Source organism: Protomyctophum parallelum (assembly GCF_964188405.1).
Source record: "Protomyctophum parallelum genome assembly, chromosome: 7".
In the NCBI taxonomy this organism is placed as follows: Eukaryota; Metazoa; Chordata; class Actinopteri; order Myctophiformes; family Myctophidae; genus Protomyctophum; species Protomyctophum parallelum.
Window position 1 is genome coordinate 17781157 of NC_139705.1, and position 12373 is coordinate 17793529.

Genomic DNA, 12373 nt, shown 5'->3' on the forward strand with positions numbered 1-12373 from the left:
ACATTAAAACTACAAATTAAGCATTTAAATGATGCTATATGATGCTATAAGACACACATTATGTTTCTGTGTAAGAATAAGTAATTAAATCCTTATAATAATAATAATAAAGTTATCTAAATGGATAAATGCTATTCACTGGAGTGCATGGACTTTATAAAGTGGACACTGGACAAAAGACGGCTCCGCAAGGCAACTATCTGGACATACCCACGCGTTCGGGGAGATGTCCTATACCACACCCCACTCTCCGCTAAGCGGGAGAGGTGTAAAATTCACAGTAGCAGACCTTCTACTGGGGTCAAGGCTGACAAAAAGTACCGTTTCCGGACCCAGAATGGACACTGGACAAAAGACGGCTCCGCGAGGCAACTATCTGGACATACCCACGCGTTCGGGGAGATGTCCTGTACCACACCCCACTCTCCGCTAAGCGGGAGAGGTGTAAAATTCACAGCAGCAGACCTTCTACTGTAGTCAACGCTGAAAAAAGTACCGTTTCCGGACCCAGAATGGACACTGGACAAAGAGGCCTCCGCGAGGCAACTATCTGGACATACCCACACGTTCGGGGAGATGTCCTCTACCACACCACACTCTCCGCTAAGCGGGAGAGGTGTAAAATTCACAGCAGCAGACCTTCTACTGGGGTCAATGCTGACAAAAAGTACCGTTTCCGGACCCAGAATGGACACTGGACAAAGAGGCCTCCGCGAGGCAACTATCTGGACATACCCACACGTTCGGGGAGATGTCCTCTACCACACCACACTCTCCGCTAAGCGGGAGAGGTGTAAAATTCACAGCAGCAGACCTTCTACTGGGGTCAAGGCTGACAAAAAGTACCGTTTCCGGACCCAGAATGGACACTGGACAAAAGACGGCTCCGCGAGGCAACTATCTGGACATACCCACGCGTTCGGGGAGATGTCCTGTACCACACCCCACTCTCCGCTAAGCGGGAGAGGTGTAAAATTCACAGCAGCAGACCTTCTACTGGGGTCAATGCTGACAAAAAGTACCGTTTCCGGACCCAGAATGGACACTGGACAAAGAGGCCTCCGCGAGGCAACTATCTGGACATACCCACACGTTCGGGGAGATGTCCTCTACCACACCACACTCTCCGCTAAGCGGGAGAGGTGTAAAATTCACAGCAGCAGACCTTCTACTGGGGTCAAGGCTGACAAAAAGTACCGTTTCCGGACCCAGAATGGACACTGGACAAAAGACGGCTCCGCGAGGCAACTATCTGGACATACCCACGCGTTCGGGGAGATGTCCTGTACCACACCCCACTCTCCGCTAAGCGGGAGAGGTGTAAAATTCACAGCAGCAGACCTTCTACTGTGGTCAACGCTGAAAAAAGTACCGTTTCCGGACCCAGAATGGACACTGGACAAAGAGGCCTCCGCGACGCAACTATCTGGACATACCCACGCGTTCGGGGAGATGTCCTCTACCACACCACACTCTCCGCTAAGCGGGAGAGGTGTAAAATTCACAGCAGCAGACCTTCTACTGGGGTCAATGCTGACAAAAAGTACCGTTTCCGGACCCAGAATGGACACTGGACAAAGAGGCCTCCGCGAGGCAACTATCTGGACATACCCACGTGTTCGGGGAGATGTCCTCTACCACACCCCACTCTCCGCTAAGCGAGAGAGGTGTAAAATTCACAGCAGCAGACCTTCTACTGGGGTCAACGCTCAAAAAAGTGCTGTGCCTTGGGGCATTGACATGAAATCACTTTCTCTACGCAAGCTAAGTCAGGTCAAGGAGTTACCTCTAGCTTTGGAATGGGTGTCACTTGTGTGCGTTGATTGCATCTGTCTGTGCATTTATGCATTTGTTTGTCCTGACGAAACTTGATTATTTCTCGACTGTTTATTTTCTCGTATGACACGACATAGAAACTACTTGTGACTACTGTCTTTGTGTGCTGTCGAGCGGATGTTCTTTGCATCAGCTCAAAGGTATAGCCTGCTGTGTCATTCGATTCATTTGTCCAGATATGCCATTTATGATCTTTAAGGATGTACAATGACGCATATGGTGGCCTGTCGAAAAATACACACATACTGGTCAAAGCATACTCATTTTGGTGGTACAGACAGGATAAATTGAACGTTTTTGGAATTTTTGTGCCAGCTCTTAACAGGAGAAGTAAGGTCTGTGGGCTGTTAATTACTTCATATGTTGATAAGCTCTTTTCCTGCTGACATGTTTCACATTGTTCAGATTGAGCAGGTAATATTTGTGCAATAGTGTCTAAGATGCCTTTTTGTGACACGTCAAGTGGCTGCACTATGAATTGTGACATGTTCTTTGTAGATGGTAAGGCCTTGTCACCACATTGAGTACAACTATACAGACTAAGACTTTTCAGGCAAAGCAGGTCATCTCCAAGGAAAGGAGACCGAAGTGTGTATTCTACAAATCTATTTAATATGGTGCATACTTCTGTCCTAGAACATTTCTGAGACACTAATGACACTGATGTGTTGGCTAGATTGAATTTCTCAAGTTTCCGTCTAAATGTCCTGCGCTGCTGCTTCTTCAAGCCGTGTGTGACATTTTTTGATAGCAGATGTCTGTTGTAGAAATGTTAGAATTGGTAATGGTATAGCTTCACACATATTGTCATTTAGACTTTCATTGCATAAAACCACATCATCATCATCTTCTTCCAAATTGTCCTCCGTTATTGTTCTGTTAATTGCTTTCAACTGTCCAGGCACAGAATGTACAGATGTCTGTATGTTTTGCTTGAACAACTGTGTGGACACCACACATACTCAACCAAACTACTAGTTTGTGTATAAAATCTAATGGGTCATTGTGCATTCCTAAGGCCAAGTAAGATGCTATTCACTAGTTGTTGAGTGACACCACAGATTGTTTTGCAATCAAATGTGTGACCTGGATTTTGAAAAAACGCTTGAATGAGAGCTGCTAAATTCCCCGGCATAGATGACAACTGAACCATCGAAGTAGGTGTCAATGGTTTCAATTTATCTTGTACTACTTGTAGATGCAGTATACCCACGCGTTCGGGGAGATGTCCTGTACCACACCCCACTCTCCGCTAAGTGGGAGAGGTGTAAAATTCACGGCAGCAGACCTTCTACTGAGGTCAACGCTCAAAAAAGTGCTGTGCCTTGGGGCATTGACAATTATTTAATTAACGAATTAAATAACCTTATTTTATTCTGAAGGCAACCGGATGTCTTAAATTAGCTAGCTCTCAGACAGGAAGTTCTAAATTAGCTCATAAGACGGAGCCAAATATCTGTCTGAGAGTGGAGCCTGCCTGGCAAATGACATGGGGGGTCCTTTTTGTGGGCTTGGCCGAAAGTGGGCGTTACCAAAAGGTGGGCGTGGCCATGGCCGCCAGAAGTCTGTCAGATTTTGACAGCTTCAAATTAGTGTTAAACATAATATAACCCAATTGACTCCAGTCCTCTCTGTTTAATATATCTATAATGAAACTATATAAACTATGCATATACCATGAAGTGCTATGACTACTAGCTCTGGTCCATAGCTCTAATGCGTTTCATTTAGAGCTATGTTACTCTAAACTTCCCCGCTCGCATGAATGCAGACCAGCCTCTACTCTTTGGCGTAAATAAAAAGAACGTTTTTGCTACACATAAAAACAAAGGCGAGTTGTGTCATTAGAAAGCCTACTTTGGTAATTGGTTCTAGTTCTAGTGAACAGAAATAATAAATAAATAGACTTGGTAACCTAACTGTAGGGAGTGCAAACACATTAAAGAACCTGGGGGTTATCATCTATGAAAAGGCAACACAATGAGCAGAAAATAAAAATGAACCATGTAAATACAACAAATTGAGCAGAGCACTGCAGGGAGTTGAACCCCATTCCGGTAAACCAGAAGTACCACAACCAGTGCCTTGGTTTTTGTTTTGTTTTACGAGGTCCATTCGTTGAAATGTAAATTTTGCATTGCAACGGTAAAGTAATTTCACAATTGACATTGTAGGCAATAATTAATAACGGTATGGCACCAGGCCAAAGCCATGGGGATAGAGTATGTTTTGCACTCTGAGTGAGTGTGTGTGTGTGTGTGTGTCCGTCAGTTTGTTAACAGCTAATCTCCAGCACCATTAACCCGGTCGATGCCAAATTTTGCACACACACTCCCTGGATGCCAACGATGAACCTCTGTCCCAAATTTTCCAGAACGGCCTGTATAGCACCACACATTTTTGTATGCCCTCCGAGACTATGGACTATAGCCTTTCGCTTTTCCGCGATTTAACCTTTTTTCAAATCGTGAACAATGATGAAGAATCGCGCACTATAGCATGCCACTTAATGACCTTGGGGTCATCAAGGTCATTGATATTGATCAATAACCTTGAGCAGTATAAATGACCTTCAATAAGACTAGTAAATGACCTTGACCAGTATAAATGACCTTGACAAGTACAAATGACCTTGACCAGTATAAATGACCGTGACCAGTATATGACTGACCAGTATAAATTACCTTCATGAGACTAGTAAATGACCTTGACCAGTATAAATGACCTTTAGAAGACTAGTAAATGATCTTCACCAGTATAAATGACCTTTAGAAGACTAGTAAATGATCTTCACCAGTATAAATGACCTTGACCAGTATGCGGTCCGTGACCATGGACTATAGCCTTTTGCTTTTCCTTGATTTTCACCTTTAAAAAATCCTCAACAATGATGAAGAATCGCACACTATAGCGCGCCGCTCAATGACCTGAGACCATGGACCAATGAATGAAATACAACACATTGAGCAGGGCACTGCAGGGAGTTGAACCCCGTTCCGGTAAACCAGAAGTCCGACACCAGTGCCTTAGTTTTTGTGTTGTTGTTCATTTAAAGGTCCAGGTGTGCATACGCATGTGCCCCTGTGTGTGTAGGTGCATGTGTGCATGTGTGTGCACGCTTCAATGACCACTGTTGGACCCAATGGCGATCAAGGACCTCAGGGAGCCACCCATAATTCACAACGGTCACAGCGAACTCTGTTGCATCACAACTGGTGGCCAACAGTCGTAACCAACACCGCCACGACCCACAGGAGAATACCATCGCACAGTGGTATCAGACCAACCACAATCAGCCAGCCCTCAAACCAAACCCTTCAACCTAGAAGAACTCAAAACTGCAATGGGAAAGTTGAAACCCGGAAAAGCAGCAGGGATTGATGACATACTGGCAGAAATTATACAGCACCTGGAACCTAACGCAAAGACCTGGCTCGTGGGGATGCTGAACACATGCATGGCACAGAAAACCATCCCTTCTGTCTGGAGAAAAGCCAAAGTGGTTGCAATCCCCAAACCTGGCAAAGACCCATCATCCTCAAAGAGCTACCGACCCATTTCCCTCCTCTGCATCACCTACAAGAGAGGCTGCTACTCCAACGCCTCATACCACTCATAGACACCAAGCTGACTAAAGACCAAGCTGGTTTCCGTCCCGTCCTGTGCTGGACAGAGCTCAACCTCACCCAACACATTGAGGATGGGTTTGAGGGAAAACAAATAACTGGAGCAGCAACTGGAGGGCGAAGCAAGCACGCAGGCAGCTTGTGCCTGCCTGCGTGCCTGCCTGCCTTCCTCATGTGGAAGCTGCATAGTTGAGTTTGTGTGTGTGTTTCTTTTTCTGTCTTTCTTTCTTAGGACGAAGATCAAGGTAGACGCCGTTGGAAGGCTCAACACAAGCCGATGCCCCTAGAGATCCATCCCAAAGCTTCCCTCAGGGAGTCCAGCAAGCCAGCTAGCCAGCAAGCCCGCCCAGTCAGCCAACGCAGCCAGCCAGCTCCGCCAGTCAGCCAGTGTAGAAAGTCAGGCTGCCAAGCCAGCGCACATCAGCCCTTGCAGTCAACCATTGTAGCCATACCAGCCTTGCTCAGTCAGCTCAGCCAGGCCTCTCTCGAGGCCTGGCTCTCTGTCTGCCTGGCCCGGTCTGCCCCGCCCTGCCTTGCAGCAACAGAACCAGCCTTGCTGACAAGCCAGCCAGCTCAGAATACGAGCTCAGCAAGCCAGCGCAGCTGGCAAGCACGCAGTTAGTCTAAACCAGTTTCAGACTGGCAGGCCAAGGCAGACAGACAGGAAGACCGAGGCGCCTAGGCAGGCAGACAGGCCAGGAAGGCAACAAAGTGCAGGCAGGGGGACTGTCCGGCCTAAGGCTGCGCTGCAAGGGTTGGAGCCTGGCCAGCTCCTGCTGGTCTAGACTGAGTGGCTGTGGCTGCACAGTAAGGCTGCGGTAACCTAGTCTGGGCTTGCTGCTGCGCTGGCTTGCTCAGCTCGCATTCTGAGCTGGCTGGCTTTCCAGAAAGGCTGGTTCTGTTGCTGCAAGGCAGGGCAGGGCAGACCGGGCCAGGCAGACAGAGAGCCAGGCCTCAAGAGAGGCCTGGCTGAGCTGACTGAGCAAGGCTGGTATGGCTGCAATGGCTGACTGCAAGGGCTGATATGCTCTGGCTTGGCAGCCTGACTTTCTACACTGGCTGACTGGCGGAGCTGACTGGCTGCGTTGGCTGACTGGGCAGGCTTGCTGGCTAGCTGGCTTGCTGTGCTCCCTGAGGGAAGCTTTGGGATGGATCTCTAGGGGCATCGGCTAGTGTTGAGCCTTCCTATGGCGTCTACCTTGATCTCCGTCCTAAGAAAGAAAGACAGAAAAAGAAAGACACACAAACCCAACTATGCAGCTTCCACCTGAGGAACCGAGACGCGAGAAAAGAACTGAGCGTCACTTGGGATGGTCACAAACTCTCCAACCATACCCACCCCATGTATCTTGGAGTTACACTGGACAGGACACTCTTCTTCAAAAAAACACCTGGAGAACACAAAAGCCACGGTCAACACCCACAATAACATCCTGTGAAAACTAGTGAACTCCCAAGTGGGGCGCAGACCCACAAACAATCCGTGCAACTGCCATGGCCCTGTCTTTCTCTACAGCAGAGTATGCCTGCTCAAGCTGGAGCCGATCACGTCACACCAAATTGGTCGACACAGCCCTAAATGACACCAGTCGCATCATCACGGGATGGGTCAAGACAACACCTGTCCCGTCCGTGCCTTTATGCGCTAGCCGGCACCTCCCCCCGCACATCAGACGACTGTGTAACGCTCAAGATGAATGGAAAACACAGGAGATAGACAGTGAAGTCTGGAATGAAATGATAGAGAACACCTCACACACACAGTTTCCTTTCGTGGCCGTTTACATTCGAGGGTCGCCGGTCCTCTCGAACGGAACAGTTTAACGTCATGCCCAGGACGAAAAGATATAGAGAACACCATAATGACAAATAACAGCAGGAAGGCATGGGCCACAATCCACCTTCTTGGCAAAGACCACACCACCCATAATTCACAACGGTCACAGCAAACTCTGTTGCATCACAACTGGTGTAGGTATTGGATGGAGCCCGCACACCACAGGTATAAGAAAGACGTGATGCAGAGGAGGGAAATGGGTCGGTAGCTCTTCGGGGATAATGGGTCTTTGCCAGGTTTAGGGATTGCAACTACTCCAGCCTTTTTCCAAACAGAAGGGATGGTTTTCTGTGCTATGCATGTGTTCAGCATCCCCACAAGCCAGGTCCTTGCGATAGGTCCCAGGTGCTGTATCATTTCTGCAAGTATGCCATCAATCCCTGCTGCTTTTCCGGGTTTCAACTTTCCCATTGCAGTTTCACGTTCTTCCAAGTCGAAGGGTTTGGTTTGAGGGCTGGCTGATTGTGGTTGGTCTGATACCACTGTGCGATGGTATTCTATGTGGGTCGGTGGCGGTGTTGGTTACAACTGTTGGCCACCAGTTGTGACCAAGACCGCCACCGACCCACAGGAGAATACCATCGCACAGTGGTATCAGACCAACCACAATCAGCCAGCCCTCAAACCAAACCCTTCGACCTAGAAGAACTTGAAACTGCAATGGGAAAGTTGAAACCCGGAAAAGCAGCAGGGATTGATGACCTACTGGCAGAAATGTTACAGCACCTGGGACCCAACGCAAAGACCTGGCTTGTGGGGATGCTGAACACATGCATAGCACAGAAAACCATCCCTTCTGTCTGGGAAAAGGCCAAAGTGGTTGCAATCCCTAAACCTGGCAAAGACCCATTATCCACAAAGAGCTACCGACCCATTTCCCTCTGCATCACCTACAAGGCTATATGAGAAGCTGCTACTCCAACGCCTTGTTGCCACTCATAGATACCAAGCTGACTAAAGACCAAGCTGGTTTCCGTCCCAGCCGCTCCTGTGCTGGACAGAGCTCAACCTCACCCAACACATTGAGGATGGGTTTGAGGGGAAACAAATAACTGGAGCAGCATTCAGAGATCTCTCTGCTGCCTACGACACTGTCCAACACCGCACAATGGTCAGGAAAAGCCTCCTCAACAACAGGCGCTTCTATGTCCAGTTAAATGACCAGAGGAGTAAATGGAAAGCCCAAAAGAACGGCCTCCAACAAGGTAGCGTGCTCGCCCCCCTCCTTTTCAATATCTACACAAACGACCAGCCACTACCCAATGCCTAATGCCAGCGTTTCATCTACGCCGACAACCTCTGCATTACGACCCAACAAGCAGACTTCCAGAAGATTGAGTCTGTCCTTGAAAGTGCCCTCCAAGAAATGTCAAGCTACTACAATACAACCACCTGAAACCCAACCTATAGAGAACACCTCACACACACATAATTTCCTTTCGTGGCCGTTTACATTCGAGGGTCGCTGGTCCTCTCGAACGGAACAGTTTAACGTCATGCCCAGGACGAAAAGATATAGAGAACACCAACATGTCAAATAACAGCAGGAAGGCATGGGCCACAATCCACCGTCTTGGCAAAAACCACACCACCCATAATTCACAACGGTCACAGCAAACTCTGTTGCATCACAACTGGTGTAGGTATTGGATGGAGCCCGCACACCACAGGTATAAGAAAGACGTTCTTTGTTGAAATACTGACAGCGTTTCGATCCATTTGATCTTCATCAGGTCATGTGTACACAAAACATACACTTTTATACTAAGGGAGTGCCCCCATTAAACAATCAAAATACCACATTTTGGTGCCCCTCCCATCACTGCAGGTGTGACACGTCAACCCTGAGTGAGTAGGTGGGGACCCAGACATATTGATGTAAATATAGTCTGTTCAGAAATTGTAGTGCCTCTCATAGAGCTTGTAGGTGATGCAGAGGAGGGAAATGGGTCGGTAGCTCTTCGGGGATAATGGGTCTTTGCCAGGTTTAGGGATTGCAACTACTCCAGCCTTTTTCCAAACAGAAGGGATGGTTTTCTGTGCTATGCATGTGTTCAGCATCCCCACAAGCCAGGTCCTTGCGATAGGTCCCAGGTGCTGTATCATTTCTGCCAGTATGCCATCAATCCCTGCTGCTTTTCCGGGTTTCAACTTTCCCATTGCAGTTTCACGTTCTTCTAAGTCGAAGGGTTTGTTTGAGGGCTGGCTGATTGTGGTTGGTCTGATACCACTGTGCGATGGTATTCTATGTGGGTCGGTGGCGGTGTTGGTTACAACTGTTGGCCACCAGTTGTGACCAAGACCGCCACCGACCCACAGGAGAATACCATCGCACAGTGGTATCAGACCAACCACAATCAGCCAGCCCTCAAACCAAACCCTTCGACCTAGAAGAACTTGAAACTGCAATGGGAAAGTTGAAACCCGGAAAAGCAGCAGGGATGATGACCTACTGGCAGAAATGTTACAGCACCTGGGACCCAACGCAAAGACCTGGCTTGTGGGGATGCTGAACACATGCATAGCACAGAAAACCATCCCTTCTGTCTGGGAAAAGGCCAACGTGGTTGCAATCCCTAAACCTGGCATAGACCCATTATCCACAAAGAGCTACCGACCCATTTCCCTCTGCATCACCTACAAGGCTATATGAGAAGCTGCTACTCCAACGCCTTGTTGCCACTCATAGATACCAAGCTGACTAAAGACCAAGCTGGTTTCCGTCCCAGCCGCTCCTGTGCTGGACAGAGCTCAACCTCACCCAACACATTGAGGATGGGTTTGAGGGGAAACAAATAACTGGAGCAGCATTCAGAGATCTCTCTGCTGCCTACGACACTGTCCAACACCGCACAATGGTCAGGAAAAGCCTCCTCAACAACAGGCGCTTCTATGTTCAGTTAAATGACCAGAGGAGTAAATGGAAAGCCGAAAAGAACGGCCTCCCACAAGGTAGCGCGCTCGCCCCCCTCCTTTTCAATATCTAAACAAACGACCAGCCACTTGAAACCCAACCCATCAAAAACCCAACTATGCAGCTTCCACCTGAGGAACCGAGACGCAAAAAAAGAACTGAGCATCACAAACTCTCAAACCATACCCACCCCATGTAACTTGGAGTTACACTGGACAGTTTAACGTCATGCCCAGGACGAAAAGTTATAGAGAACACCAACATGACAAACCCTACACTTAAACCCTCTATATTTAATAAAAAACAATTCTGGACAGGAATCCTGTATTGCAGGGGTGCCCAAAAGGTACATCGTGATCTACCAGTAATCACAAAGGCTGTGCAGGTAGACCATATGGCATGCCCCTGTATATAATCTATCACTTGAATTAAGGTGACTTGACACCAGCTCAAATGTTGCACACAAACATCAGTAGCAAAAGTACAAAGTTATTGTGACAGTAATAATTGCTATAGTGTGTGTTCAGTAACAGGAATATTCCTGTCTCTCCAGCTCTTTAATAAATAGAAAAGGGTTTAATCAGGAGTTGTAGTAGCCACAGGATAATCTAAGCGGTGGATATTGCTCTTTTCTTCATGTCTTTATGTATGTAAATTGTCTTGTTGTTTGTGTTATGTCAAATGCGTGTATATGTGTTCTGCATATACTTGGCTGCTGTGTTGCAAGTTACTGAACACACACTATAGCAATGATTACTGTCACACTATAGAGCTATTTAACACTGTTACTGAACACACACACTATAGCAATGATTACTGTCACAATATAGAGCTATTTAACACTGTTACTGAACACACACACTATAGCAATGATTACTGTCACAATATAGAGCTATTTAACACTGTTACTGAACACACACTATAGCAATGATTACTGTCACACTATAGAGCTATTTAACACTGTTACTGAACACACACTATAGCAATGATTACTGTCACAATACAGAGCAATTTAATTTAGGTAACCAAATTGACCCCAATAGTAGATCTTTACACTCTCAATAGTTCAATTGTTGTTAAGCATCTGCTTAATTTCCAAAAAAACTACACAATTAGAGAATGTAGAAGATTGCTACTTTTGATCCTTTGATTATATAATGCTGATTGTAGCATAGTGGTTAGTGACTGAGCTTTGTTAACATGAGTGCCCGGGATCGTTTCCCACCAATTTCAAAGAATGTTTGTTGCTTCGTGCCAATTTTCACAGAACGTTTGTCCTTTTACCTACCAAACAATACTATTTTCACCTCTAGTCGATTATTTATTCAGCGTTTGAGCCACGGACCACCATTTGAGGCCATCTAGTCTCTCAGACCCATTTGAGCCACTGACCACCATTGTGAGAGTCTATTAATGTGAAATGGTGGTCCGTGGCTCAAACATGTTATCACTTTTGAAGTTACTTGTTGTGTTTAGATATGTAAATACTACTCTTTAAAGCCGTGTTTCGGTAGTCGAGTGGGTACTGTCGACGGTTAGTAAACATTGAGGCCGGGCATAGTTGTTTATAAACCTTCGACACTAACCATTCGGCTACTGAAACACTGTTTTACAGTTTCGTACAAACATCATATATAAACATCATAACAAGTAACTTCAAGTGATAGACGTTTGAACACACAAACAACAACAGCGTTAAGTATTAAATAACATTTAATCACTTACTTGCTCCGAAGACGGACCCGCGATGGTGACGTGGCACGTTCCAAACAAACACTGACCAAACCTACCTCCACGCGTCTCTTCCGTATTTGAGGGCGGCGGCACTTCCTTCCGGTGTGAGGCCACGCCCGCGAGATTTAACCGCGAATCTATTGTAGTCCTCTTACGTTACATCCGGGTCCCTTGGTCCCATCCGCTTCTAATGCAAAATAGCTACATATGAACGCGAATCTTATTTTTTTTTTACAATAACGTTATTTGTCAGAAAGGAAGCCATTGAGGGTTAAAATGGGTCTTAATGCTTCCAACTCATATAACTGTCACCAACAATACTTTTAATGATATTACATGAAGCAGACAGCCCTGTGATGAAACCTTTAGCATTACACTGTGGTTAATAGGTTTTTATTCACAATGGAATGTTATTGTACTCTTAAT